Source organism: Giraffa tippelskirchi, chromosome 3 (genome assembly GCF_054371585.1).
Source record: "Giraffa tippelskirchi isolate mGirTip1 chromosome 3, T2T-mGirTip1v1.2.pri, whole genome shotgun sequence".
Classification (NCBI taxonomy): Eukaryota; Metazoa; Chordata; class Mammalia; order Artiodactyla; family Giraffidae; genus Giraffa; species Giraffa tippelskirchi.
In genome coordinates this window covers 94,932,535-94,945,498 of record NC_137277.1, presented here as the reverse complement: position 1 = coordinate 94,945,498, position 12,964 = coordinate 94,932,535, and the positions used below count along the sequence as shown (strand labels likewise).

At 37.4% G+C, this 12,964-nt stretch overlaps 1 long non-coding RNA gene across 1 annotated transcript in view; it reads right to left on the bottom strand.

The window, feature by feature from the left end:
* Window positions 1-12,964, bottom strand: part of LOC145543402 (uncharacterized) — a 172,364-nt gene that overhangs the window by 29,564 nt on the left and 129,836 nt on the right. Inside the window, exon 3 of the long non-coding RNA XR_014080697.1 lies at window positions 3,622-3,840. This is a non-coding gene — a long non-coding RNA (uncharacterized LOC145543402). The remainder of the gene's footprint in view (window positions 1-3,621; window positions 3,841-12,964) is intronic.

The window sequence follows — 12,964 nt, the reverse complement described above, 5'->3', positions numbered from 1 at the left end:
GTGGCTGAATAGTCTTTGCTAAGGTCAAAAAAAATTTCAGATTGGATCATTTAAATATTAAGTATTTTTAATAAGGAATATACTAGGGGTATAAAGAATTTCAAAGTAAATTTGTAATTGGTATACTGTAAAGTTTTTTGAACGGTTTTCTCCATTCATTACTTATGTTCTATTGCTGTTATTGTCATTATGTATTTGTAAAAGGGCAGAATAACATTTTATGTCAACTATTGCTACTCATCTAACTACATATAGTCACCATAAGATATGATAGTTACAGCTTTACAGTCTTTTTTCTTTCTTTGTTTTTAACGTTTCAGGAATATTTTAAGACTATCAGAAGAAATCAGCCTTACACTATGCTCAAATTTTTGCTTTATATTTTATTTTCCTATAGTACTACATGACTTGAAGAAGCTAAAAATTGTCAGAATGTTGTCAGGGGCAAAGCATGCAAAAACCAATCTAGTTTTACCAACCTTATTAGCTTTTCTACTTTCCATGCAAAAATTATTTCTGTCAATATTTTAATTTCAACTAGATGGGGCGGAAGGAATGAGTGACATCTAAGCAGATGGTTGTCAGAAAATTGATGACTGCATACAGTAGTGTGATTAAGAATTAGGGAATAAATATATGCAGCTAGTTGTAAATACCTAGCATTTACATACATCCCCCTAGAGAACTCAGTCTTAAGAATTATATTTGATTAATAGAAACATATTTTGATAATATATTTTAATAAATGACTAAAGTGTTACATAAATATTGGCTATGCTTTAAAGGTCCAATAAAAAATTTAGTTTAGGTAGACATAAATATGACCTTAAAATCATTATTCAGCTTTCTTATTAACTTTCTAAACACCTTGAAAGATGTGTGTCAGCTGCTCAAATAGAAAGAAGTATAATTAGAATCATACAAATTATTTGCCTGTGGTTATTAGGGTCAGAGAGGACCACCCCAAATCAGTACACTTTATACCATACTGCATCCTTAAATCAATACACAATTTTGCTTTTTTTGAACAGCTTGGTTTTACGGGCCAAATGTGAACAAGGAACGCCTGTGCAGAGACTTTCAAACTTTTTTGATCATGATCTATCTCATGGGTTGAACTGGGGCCCAAAGAGACGTTAAACTCCTAGTTCCCAGGTGTTCCTGAATGTGGACTTATTTGGAAATAAGGTCTCTGAAGATGAGTTAAGAAGTCTTCGAGTGGGCCTGAACACAACATGACTGTCATTAAAAGGAGAAATCTGCACACAGAAAGAGAAATCCACATATAGAGAATGCTGTACGAAAATGAAGGCAAAGATCTGGGTGATGTGTCTATAAGCTGAGGAACACTAAAGGTTGCCAAGAAACCAACAGTAAATAGGAGAGACACATGGAATAGATTCTCCCTCACAACCCTCAGAAGAAACCAATCCTGCTGAAATCTCGATCTAAGATTTCTAGCCTCAGGACTATGAAAAAATGCATTGCTGTTGCCTAAGTCATCTAGTTAGTGGTAGTTTGTTATGGCAGCTCTCACAAAATTATACAACCCATAATCAGAAAGGCACTGAAATCCACAACAGCCACACCCATATAGAATGTAAAATTTTCACAAAACAATGTTTGCCATTATTCTGTGTGATGCACTCTGATGCTTTCTAATCTACATATTTTAAGTTTTTTTCTGGTAAAAACTCATAAAATTGATTTTTTACAGATTGGAAAATAATAGCCTAATAGGAAGAGCAATATTTAGCTCCTATACATTGGGTCCCTTTTATTTGTTGTAACTGAATAAGATTTGAGATGAGATAACATTTTGTAAGGACATGGTAGACATCACTAATGGAAAACAACATCAAGTCTCAAAAACATGACAAAAATTATTTACAGAAGATCTTTATTATCATCACTACAAACTCTAGATGAGTAGAATTCTGAACAGTCTTCAAGTATTTTTCTGACCTCAGCTGCTATCCAAAGAATAATTCCTACCCCAGTCACATTCTGGTTGTAGTTTATCTTGAACAATGTTGAGCAGGTTTAAGTAGGGGAAAATCTGTGAGCAATGGTTAAATCACTAATCAAATTTTAGTAATCTCTAAATGAGAGGTGGTCTTACTCTTTAGCTTACAACTAAAAAAGGCATTTTCTCACTGGAGTCCCTACTTATGGATTACCAATACTCTGTGTCCTTATATCTATCATTTTCCTTTTCAATCTTTTTTGCTTTTAAAATTCTTTATGAGTTCTCTTACCTCTCACACTGGTCAAATTTTTGATTTCTCCTTCGTGCTAGTATACCTCAATTTCATTGTTTCTATATCTGCTTCCTTGTCTTTTCTTGACTAGGTCTTTTATCTTTCCTTCTTCATCTTTCTCTGGGTTTTTACTGCTTTATCTGTCTCTAATTTACATTGATACACAGCAGTTGTATAAGATAAACTAAAGTTAACAACATATCTTGATTGCAACAATAGGAAATTGAGTATCATTTTTTTTAATTTAATGCATTTTTAACATGTAAATAGTTACTTTTCATATGTAGTCATCCCAATGGCCAGTAGCTCCTGTTAAGGGAAAAAATAAAAGGGTTCTTATCCCTCCTTAAAAAGCAACCCTTCCTTGTAAGTGGTTTCAAAAGTGTTGGTTTGTATATTATTAACTTATTTAACAGAGATGGGGAGTTTAAGAGAAACTTTAAAACTAAAGTGATGGAAATTAATGGCAATGAAATATCAACAGAAACAGAAAAGGAAATTTTAATAGTTTAATTGAAGTCAACAGAAAATTGATTTTCAAAATCTGATTTCTCATACATTTTTAAAGCAGATACATAAAGAATCTTGCAATGTTTCAAGTATAAAGATTTGCTAGTGGACAATTTAATATCACGTAAAAATATGGTCATGATGACTCTAAGGAAGCTACACTTTTATCAGGCAAAATTGCTTATTGTGTTTCTTTTGCATCTCTGAGAATAATTCACCCAGTTCTAGCCTTCACTCTTATGTTCCCCAAAACCCTGTTCTCTCGTCTTCTCCAAACCCCAAATCTCCCAAATACACCAAGTCCTTTTCTATTGCTGCCAAATTCCTCTCTCTTTCAATATAGCACATTAAAATAATAATTCTCTGAAGACTCAGAAAGCAATCCATAAAGACAGATTTGGAACATTATTCAGATTTAAGGATTTCACCACTTACATTTAAATAGGGGAAATGTACAATACCATATTCTCACCTTCCACAGGAATCTCAAACAAAAGAAATCTAGTTAAAAATATTCTTGAACTAAATTCTACCATCTTGCCACCACAAACCTCCTATATCTACCATAATCCATCTGTGAGAAAAGAGAAAGTCAGTTATGTTATTGCTTCTTATACTGAGGTCCATATATACATTTGTTTTCTTAGGAGTCTGGAAAAAAAACTGTGTTTTTTTTTTAAAGGAATCTTTAGGGAGAGGGATTGTGGTAGGTTGAATTATTTGCCCATGTATCTACCATGCACAGATTTCACATTTTAACCATATAACTTTTACTTTCTCTCTCACACACACAGACATAGTGTATTTCCTGTACTCTTGACTTTTGGCTCAGCTATATGACTTACTTTACCTTTGGAATACTAGCAGAAGCAATGCAAGAAGTCATCTAAAAGGTGCTTGTGCTTCCCCTGTACAGATGCTGCCCTCTTGGTTTGGACTTCAGAAAGAACACACATGAAGCATATGCATATTAAAGCCAGGCAAGTACACTTGGTCTTTTAGCCCAGCACAGTCGAGCTCAGCCAGGCCCTAGTCAATTGCCAGAAATGTGAGCAGCCCTCCTGAGATCCTGAAGATGGATGAGAAAAAAAAGCACTTGTGATTTTGTATGCTATTGAGATGCTATGTTTTTTTGTTAATAACTGACTTACCCTATGCAAGAGTAAAAGAAGTTCAAGAATTTTAAGGTCATCACAGTAACTATAAAGCGGGAAAGGTACTAATTTATGTTAGAGGCTAAAAAGGCAAATATATGTGTCTCAATTTTTAAGTAATTACTCTAATGTTAATAAAAGGGTAAACACGATAAATTGGCTCCATCCCTTCATTCTTTCTGGAGTTATTTCTCCACTGATCTCCCGTAGCATACTGGGCACCTACTGACCTGGGGAGTTCATCTTTCAGTGTCTTATCTTTTTGCCTTTTCATACTGTTCATGGGGTTCTCAAGGCAAGAATACTGAAGTGGTCTGCCATTCCCTTCTCCAGTGAACCACACTCTGTCAGACCTCTACACCATGACCCATCCATCTTGGGTGGTCCCACATGGCCTGGATTAGTTTCACTGAGTCAGACAAGGCTGTGGTCCATGTGATTAGATTGGCTAGTTGTCTGTGATTGTGGTTTCAGTCTGTTTGCCCTCCGATGCCTTCTCTCAGTGCCTACCATCTTACTTGGGTTTCTCTTACTTTGGATGTGGGGTATCTCTTCACAGGTGCTCCAGCAAAGTGCAGCCACTGCTCCGGACCTCAGACATGGGGTAGCTCCTCCCAGCCACTGCCCCTGACCTCGGGCGTGGGGTAGCTCCTCTCAGCCGCCCTTGTGTGCCCTTGTGTGTCAGTTGTGGATGGGACTGGTGATACAAGCAAGATTCGATGCTATAAGAGCAATACTGCATAGGAACCTGGAATGTTAGGTCCACGAATCAAGGCAAATTGGAAGTGGTCAAACAGGAGATGACAAGAGTGAACATTGACATTCTAGGAATCAGTGAACTAAGATGGACTGGAACGGGTGAATTTAACTCAGATGACCATTATATCTACTACTGTAGGCAGGAATCCCTTAGAAGAAATGGAGTAGCCATCAGGGTCAACAAAAGAGTCTGAAATGCAGTATTTGGATGCAATCTAAAAAACAAAAGAATGATTTCTGTTCGTTTCCAAGGCAAACCATTCAATATCACGGTAATCCAAGTCTATGCCCCGATCAGTAACGCTGAAGAAGCTGAAGTTGAACAGTTCTATGAAGACCTACAAAACCTTCTAAAACTAACACACAAAAGAGATGTCCTTTTCATTATAGGGGACTGGAATGCAAAAGTAGGAAGACAAGAAACACTTGGAATAACAGGCAAATTTGGCCTTGGAATACAGAATGAAGCAGGGCAAAGGCTAATAGAGTTCTGCCAAGAGAAACGTACTGGTCATAGCAAACAGCCTCTTCAAACAACATAAGGGAAGACTCTACACATGGACATCACCAGATGGTCAACACCGAAATCAGATTGATTATATTCTTTGCAGCCAAAGATGGAGAAGCTCTATACAGTCAGCAAAAACAAGACCGGGAGCTGACAGTGGCTCAGATCATGAACTCCTTATTGTTAAATTCAGACTGAAATTGAAGAAAGTGGGGGAAAATCACTAGACCATTCAGGTATGACCTAAATAAAATCCCTTATGACTATACAGTGGAAGTGAGAAATAGATTTAAAGGAATGGATCTGATAGACAGAGTGCCTGATGAACTATGGATGGGGGTTCGTGACTTGGGACAGGAGACAAGGCTCAAGACCATCCCCAAGAAAAAGAAATGCAGAAAAGCAAAATGGCTGTCTGAGGAGGCCTTATAAATACCTGTGAAAAGAAGAGAAGTGAAAAGCAAAGGGGAAAAGGAAAGATATACCCATTTGAATGCAGAGTTCCAAAGAATAGCAAGGAGAGATAAGAAAGCTTTCCTCAGCAACCATTACAAAGAAATAGAGGAAAACAATAGAATGGGAAAGACTAGAGATCTCTTCAAGAAAATTAGATACCAAGGGAATATTTCATGCAAAGATGGGCTCAATAAAGGACAGAAATGGTAGGGACCTAAAAGAAGCAGAAGATATTAAGAAGAGGTGGCAAGAATACACAGAGGAACTGTACAAAAAAGATCTTCACGACCCAGATAATCATGACAGTGTGATCATTCACCTAGAGCCAGACATCCTGGAATGTGAAGTCAAGTGGGCCTTAGGAAGCATCACTATGAACAAAGCTAGTGGAGGTGATGGAATTCCAAATCCTGAACGATGAGGCTGTGAAAGTGCCGCACTCAATATGCCAGCACATTTGGAAAACTCAGCAGTGGCCACAGGAATGAAAAAGGTCAGTTTTTATTACAATCCCAAAGAAAGGCAATGCCAAAGAATGCTCAAACCACCACACACTTGCACTCATCTCACACGCTAGTAAAGAAATGCTTAAAATTCTCCAAGCCAGGCTTCAGCAATACGTGAACCATGAATTTCCAGATGTTCAAGCTGGTTTTAGAAAAGGCAGAGGAACCAAAGATTAAACTGCCAATATTCACTGGATCATCGAAAAAGCAAGAGAGTTCCAGAAAAACACCAACTTCTGCTTTATTGATCATGCCAAAGCCTTTGACTGTGTGGATCACAATAATCTGGAAAATTCTTAAAGAGATGGGAATACCAGACCACCTTACCTGCCTCCTGAGAAATCTGTATGCAGGTCAGGAAGCAACAGTTAGAACTGGACATGGAACAACAGACTCATTCTAAATAGGAAAAGGAGAACGTCAAGGCTGTATATTGTCACCATGCTTATTTAACTTATATGCAGAGTACATCATGAGAAACGCTGGGCTGGAAGAAGCACAAGCAGGAATCAAGATTTCCTGGAGAAATATCAATAACCTCAGATATGCACATGACACTACCCTTATGGCAGAAAGTGAAGAAGAAATAAGAGCCTCTTGATGAAAGTGAAAGAGGAGAGTGAAAAAGTTGGCTTAAAGCTCAATGTTCAGACAACTAAGATCATGGCATCTGGTCCCATCACTTCATGGGAAATAGATGGGGAAACAGTGGAAACAGTGGCTGACTTTATTTTTCTGGGCTCCAAAATCACTGCAGGTGGTGATTGCAGCCATGAAAATAAAAGATGCTTACTCCTTGGAAGGAAATTTATGACCCACCTAGACAGCATGTTAAAAAGCAGAGACATTACTTTGCCAACAAAGGTCCGTCTAGTCAAGGCTATGGTTTTTCCAGTGGTCATGTATGGATGTGAGAGTTGGACTATAAAGAAAGCTGAGCGCCGAAGAATTGATGCTTTTGAACTGTGGTATTGGAGAAGACTCTTGAGAGTCCCTTGGACTGCAAGGAGATCCAACCAGTCCATCCTAAAGGAGATTAGTCCTGAGTGTTCATTTGAAGGACTGATGTTGAAGCTGAAACTCCAATCCTTTGGCCACCTGATGCGAAGAGCTGACTCATTGGAAAAGACCCTGATGCTGGGAAAGATTGAGGGCAGGAGACGGGGATGACAGAGGATGAGATGTTTGGATGGCATCACCGACTCGATGGACATGGGTTTGGGTGGACTCCAGGAGTTGGTGATGGACAGGGAGGCCTGGCGTGCTGTGGTTCATGGGGTTGCAAAGAGTCGGACATGACTGAGCAACTGAACTGAACTGACTGATGATAAATTGATGGGTTGGGGTAAAATAACAATGCAAGATTAGTCAGAAAAATTAAAGTGAGAGAAAAAGAATATGAACAGGTGGGAAATAGAAGACAATAGGTATAAACCCTTAAGTGTAAACAAAGTACTTCAATTAAAATACTAATATTTTTTAACAAGTTAAAAAGTTTAAACTCAAACTCAGAGTCCTTACTCAAAACTCAACTTTTGTAAGAACACAGAAAGAAAACTCAATTTTAATAAGAATATAGAAAAATTAAATGTAAAATGATGGAAAAAAGATTTAACATGTTCAAACTGAGTTAAAGCAAGCTATTGATGATACATTAGTAGCATATAGAAGACATTTTAAGAAAATAAGTTTTAGCAGAAATAGGGAGAAATTTTTAATAAAGATAAAGGAGATAATCACCAGGAATATATAACTATTCTGAATTTATATGCCTCCAATAACATCTCCTCAGACTTTATAAAGAAATTGACAAAACTAAATAGAAAAATCCATCCACACTCACAGTGAAAGATAACCATATTTACAACGGCAAATAAGCACCCCCAAATTTATCTCTAAAAATATAGATCTATAAAATCTATAAAAATCTGGATCTGAAAAATATGATTAATAACGTTAATCTAATTTACATGTATAGATCACTGAATCCAACAGAGTATATATTCTTTTCAAGTGAATAGCAATAGAAATAAATATATATAATATAAGAAATGAAAATCACAATCTAACTTTCTTATAACATAGAGGCAAAAATCCTAAATAAAAAATCCTAAATCAAATCCAGTGATATATAAGAACATAATATACCACAACCAATTAGATTTATTTCAGGGATATAAAAAATAAAACGTACTATACTAAGTAAATGAACAGCATAAGGGAAAACAGTCAAAATGGTGGCGAAGAAAGACCCTAAGCTCATGAGCACACAGAAATCACAACAATGTGCAGAAGAACCATCTTTGAAAAAGTCTGAAACCTATCAGAAAAGATCTTCTACAACTAAAGACATGAAGAAGAAATGAAAACAAGACTGGTAGGAGGAGTGGACTCACCATATAATCAGACCCCATAATCCTCAGATGCACAGCCCACAAATTGGAGAATAATTATATTACAGAGGTTCTCCCACCAGAGTGAGAACGTTGAGCCCCGTGTCAGGACCCCAGTCTGCAGGTCCAGCACTGGGAATAGGAGCCTCCAGACCATTTGACTTTGAAGGCCAGTGGGGCTTGATTGCAGGAGCCCCACAGGACTGGGGGAAATAGAGATTGCCCTCAAAGGCACACGCAAAATCTTATTCACACCAGAGAGAAGGGTGGTGTTTTAGTCGGTAAGTCGTGTCCAACTCTTGTGACCCCACGGACTGTAGCCTGCAGGCTTCTCTGTCCATGGGATTTTCCAGGCAAGAATACTGGAGTGAGTTGCGATTCCCTTCTCCAGGGAATCTGCCCAACCTAGGGATCGAACCCAGGTCTCCTGCATTGTGGGCAAATTCTTTACCAACTGAGCTACAAGGGAAGCTGAGCCACCTGGGAAGCCTCAGGACAAAGGGTAAGAGCAGTAATTTCATAGCAGAATAGGCCAGACCTTCCTGCTCATCTTGGAAGGCCTCTTGGGGAGGCAGGGAGCAGCTGTGGCTCACCCTGGGGACAAAGATGCTGGTGGTGAACATATCTGAGAGTATTCATCTGCATCTCTCGTGAGGGCTGACATCTTGCTTGGGTCATTAGCCGCAAGACTTGGCCCCATTCAACAGCCTCTAGGCTCCAGTGCTGGAATGCCTCAGGCTAAAGAACTGAGTGGGGGCACATGCAGACCTATCAACAGATAGACTACCTAAAGATTTCCTTAGCCCACAGCTGCCACTAGACACATTCCTAGAAATGGCCGTCTGCCAGAGGGCCGAGACCTATCTCCATCCACTAGTGGGCAGGCACCAGCCCCTCCTGCCAGAAAGCCTGCAGAAACCTCTAAACCAACTTTGTCTAAGACAGGACAGATACCACAGGCACGAAAACTGTGATCCCACAACCTATATACAGAATCCACAAATGCAGGTTAGATACTACTCTGGGACCAGCTGGCTCTGGCACTTGGATGACAATAAAAGAGTGCACTGTTGGAATATATAGGACATCTGTTACAGAGGGCTACTTCTCCAGGGTGAGAAAACATAACTAATCTACCACATACTTAAAAATAGCAATTTAGACAAAACAAGATGACAGAGGAATATATTACACAAGAAGGAACAAGATAAACCCCCAGAAGAAGAACTGGCAATAGGAGACAAGAAATCTACCTGAGAAAGGGTTTAGAGTAATGATCAAAAAAATGATCAAAGGACTTGGGATAAGAATGGAGGCACAGGGCAAGAAATTATAATTTTTTAACAAAGAATTAGAAAATATGGAAAACAAACAAACATAATTGATGAATATAACTGAAATGAAAAATACACTAGAAGGTAACAATAGTAGACATTATTAGCTTTAGTCATAATAACAACCGTACATCACCTTTAGAGTGAATATATAATTTGTGATATTTCCATGTTATGAGAATAAACATATACTGATACACTTAGCAACATAAGTTAATCTTAGAAACACAAACCAGACACAAATTCCATTCACAGAAATTGCATTCACAGAAAGTTTTCAAACAGGCAAACTAGTCAATGGTTATTAGGAGAATAGTGACTAAGAAAGCACGTGGGCACTCACTTATGTCCTATTTCTTGATATATGGTAATTACATGATATTTTTATGAAAAATTGTATGCAAAACATACAATTTACCCTTTTGCAGTAATACTATAATTAAATAAAATATTTACTTAAAAATTAAGAATTTTAAATAGAAACATATAAATTACTGATTTTGAGACACAATAAATTACATATCAAGAAACCACCATCTTCACTTCTGCCCATTCTGACTGACCAGACACAGTGTAACAAATCTAGAAGTGTTGCAGGAAGGGGGACCCCTTCCAGGGCCCGAAACTGGGATCTTGTCTAACACTCGGAAATAAATTGTCTGAGGAGACATATGTGCCGACAAAGCAAGAGATTTTATTGGGAAAGGGCACCCAGGTGGAGAGCAGTAGGGTAAAGGAACCCAGGAGAACAGCTCTGCCATGTGGCTCACAGTCTCAGGTTTTATGGTGATGGGGTCAGTTTTCGGGTTGTCTTTAGCCAATCATTCTGACTCAGAGTCCTTCCTGGTGGTGCACGCCTTGTTCAGCCAAGATGGATGCCAGAGAGAAGGATTCTGGGAGGTGGTGGGACATGTGGTGTCTCATTTTGACCTTTCCCAAACACTTCCGGTCGGTGGTAGCTTATTAGTTCCATGTTCCTTACCAGGACCTCCTGTCGTAAAACAACTCATGCAAATGTTTACTATGGTGCCTGGCCAGGGTGGGCAGTTTTAGTCAGTGTGCTTCTCCTAACAGAAGCAGTGTTTAATATTTGTTGAAGGTTTCTATATGCTGGGATAAATGCATCCCATGAATTAGCACATAAATTCCTCAAACTATGCTATGAATAAATATAATTATCTTAATTTTACAGATGGCCAAACTGTGGTTTAAAGCAACTACATAATTTACTCAAGGTTACAAAGCCCCAGGCATGTCAACACAACACAATTGTCTTTGCTTAATGTTCAATCTCTTGATCCTCACAGACTCCCTTTCTATGAGAGCACTTGACCTGGAGTAAATAGGGAAGTGAAGTATTGCAAAAGATAAGAGTTCCTAGTCCTGGTAAGAGACTAGGGGAAGGGGAGAGGGATTCTTCTGCACCAATTGCATCTAGAGTCCAGGGGTAAAGATGACCAGGTTTGGTGTCTCAAATATAATATCAGAGAAAAATGGACAGGAGACTTCATCTGGGTCCTTCTGTTTATTTGCCTCCTGAGTTCCCCAAGTGGATGAACATTGGAGTCACAATTTAGTCCTGCTGAATAACTAAACCATATTTAAGATACACTTCAGTTCTAACACTATGGTTCTTCATTTCTCAGAAATGTCGTAAGTGTGAGAGATGCTAAAACATTTTTCCTAAGCAAGAGAGTAAACAAATACTGCTATGAGAGTGTTGGATTCAATATTTTCTGAAGTTTCTCCCCGTGGTGAAGAAATGATGTCTTGTGAATAGCAAAACAGTTTCAGGGATGCACACCTTAAATGCTGTCTCCATCTCAAGATTCAAGGATTTACAAACGCTGATTCACAGAGGCCTTTCCTAAAGACTTTGTCAAAATAGCATAGATTTGGAATACATACTCATGGCAATATTATAGAATAAGACGGATAAAAAATGGACTGCCATCCCTTCTTCAATAGAGTAAATCTTTAATATCACAAGGGATGTTATAATTCCCCCAAATACCATCTCATTGTAGGCCAAAATCTAATTTCCTTCCTATTTTCAAATTATAGACACTGATGAAATAAAATGAGCAAGAGAGTACATGAAATATTTTACTTAGAATAGAAGAGAACTAAAATAGTACCAATAATTTTACACTACAAAAGTTCTTTAACAGTGGGGAAGTATGCCAAGAAAGAGAATGTCATTTAGAACCAATTCGTATTTGACACCATTCTGGGAACTCCTGCAAAGAAACAAATGCCTTTGGGAAAAAAGGTTGGACTGAGGAACATAGATTGAAATGAATAGGATTTAGCACAATCATTTTGAAGGTAGAAAATAAAATGGAAGTATCCAATCTTGACAAAATATATGAGAGTCTACAATTAATTTTTGGCATTTTCAAATTCATCCTGTGATAGTAACTATGGTGCTTGATATTTAAAATGATAGACAATTTTAAGTTCTTAAAAAGTAGATAATGCTAACATTTTTGCTGTTTATTTCACAGAACTGAAAAGCCAAACTAAAACAGGTGTGGAATTCACCTTGTTAAGACTGAAGCTGAATTTGAGATGTTAAAAGAAGTTGCAGAGTTTATTAAAAATAAAAAAAATCAGGTGTTGAAATATGTCCCAACGAGAAATAAGGCCACACTCCAAACATGTTGTTGAGAAGTAAAAAAACAAAAAAGTAATTCTGTGAAGATACTGAATGTTTCCCATATATTACTCTGCTATTGTGGTGTTATAATTACATAACTTTTTTAGTTAATGGAAAAAATGAATTCTAAGAAATAAAACAACTTCTTATAGATTCTTCATAAACAGTACCTATCTTATCAGATTGATAAGGTTAAAAAGAAAATTTATACAAAGTGTTTAACATCTTGCAAGGCATATAGTTAGGCACTAAATAAACCTTAAATTCATTATTAACATCTTATTTGTTTCATCACAGCAAGGATTTAAGAGTAAATAAGCAAAACATGTAAAGCAGTATATATTTAAATCTTTAAAATATGAATGCAATTTTATTTTGGAAATAATTTGTGTTTTATTTGGTAGAGTTAAATATCATAGAGTAA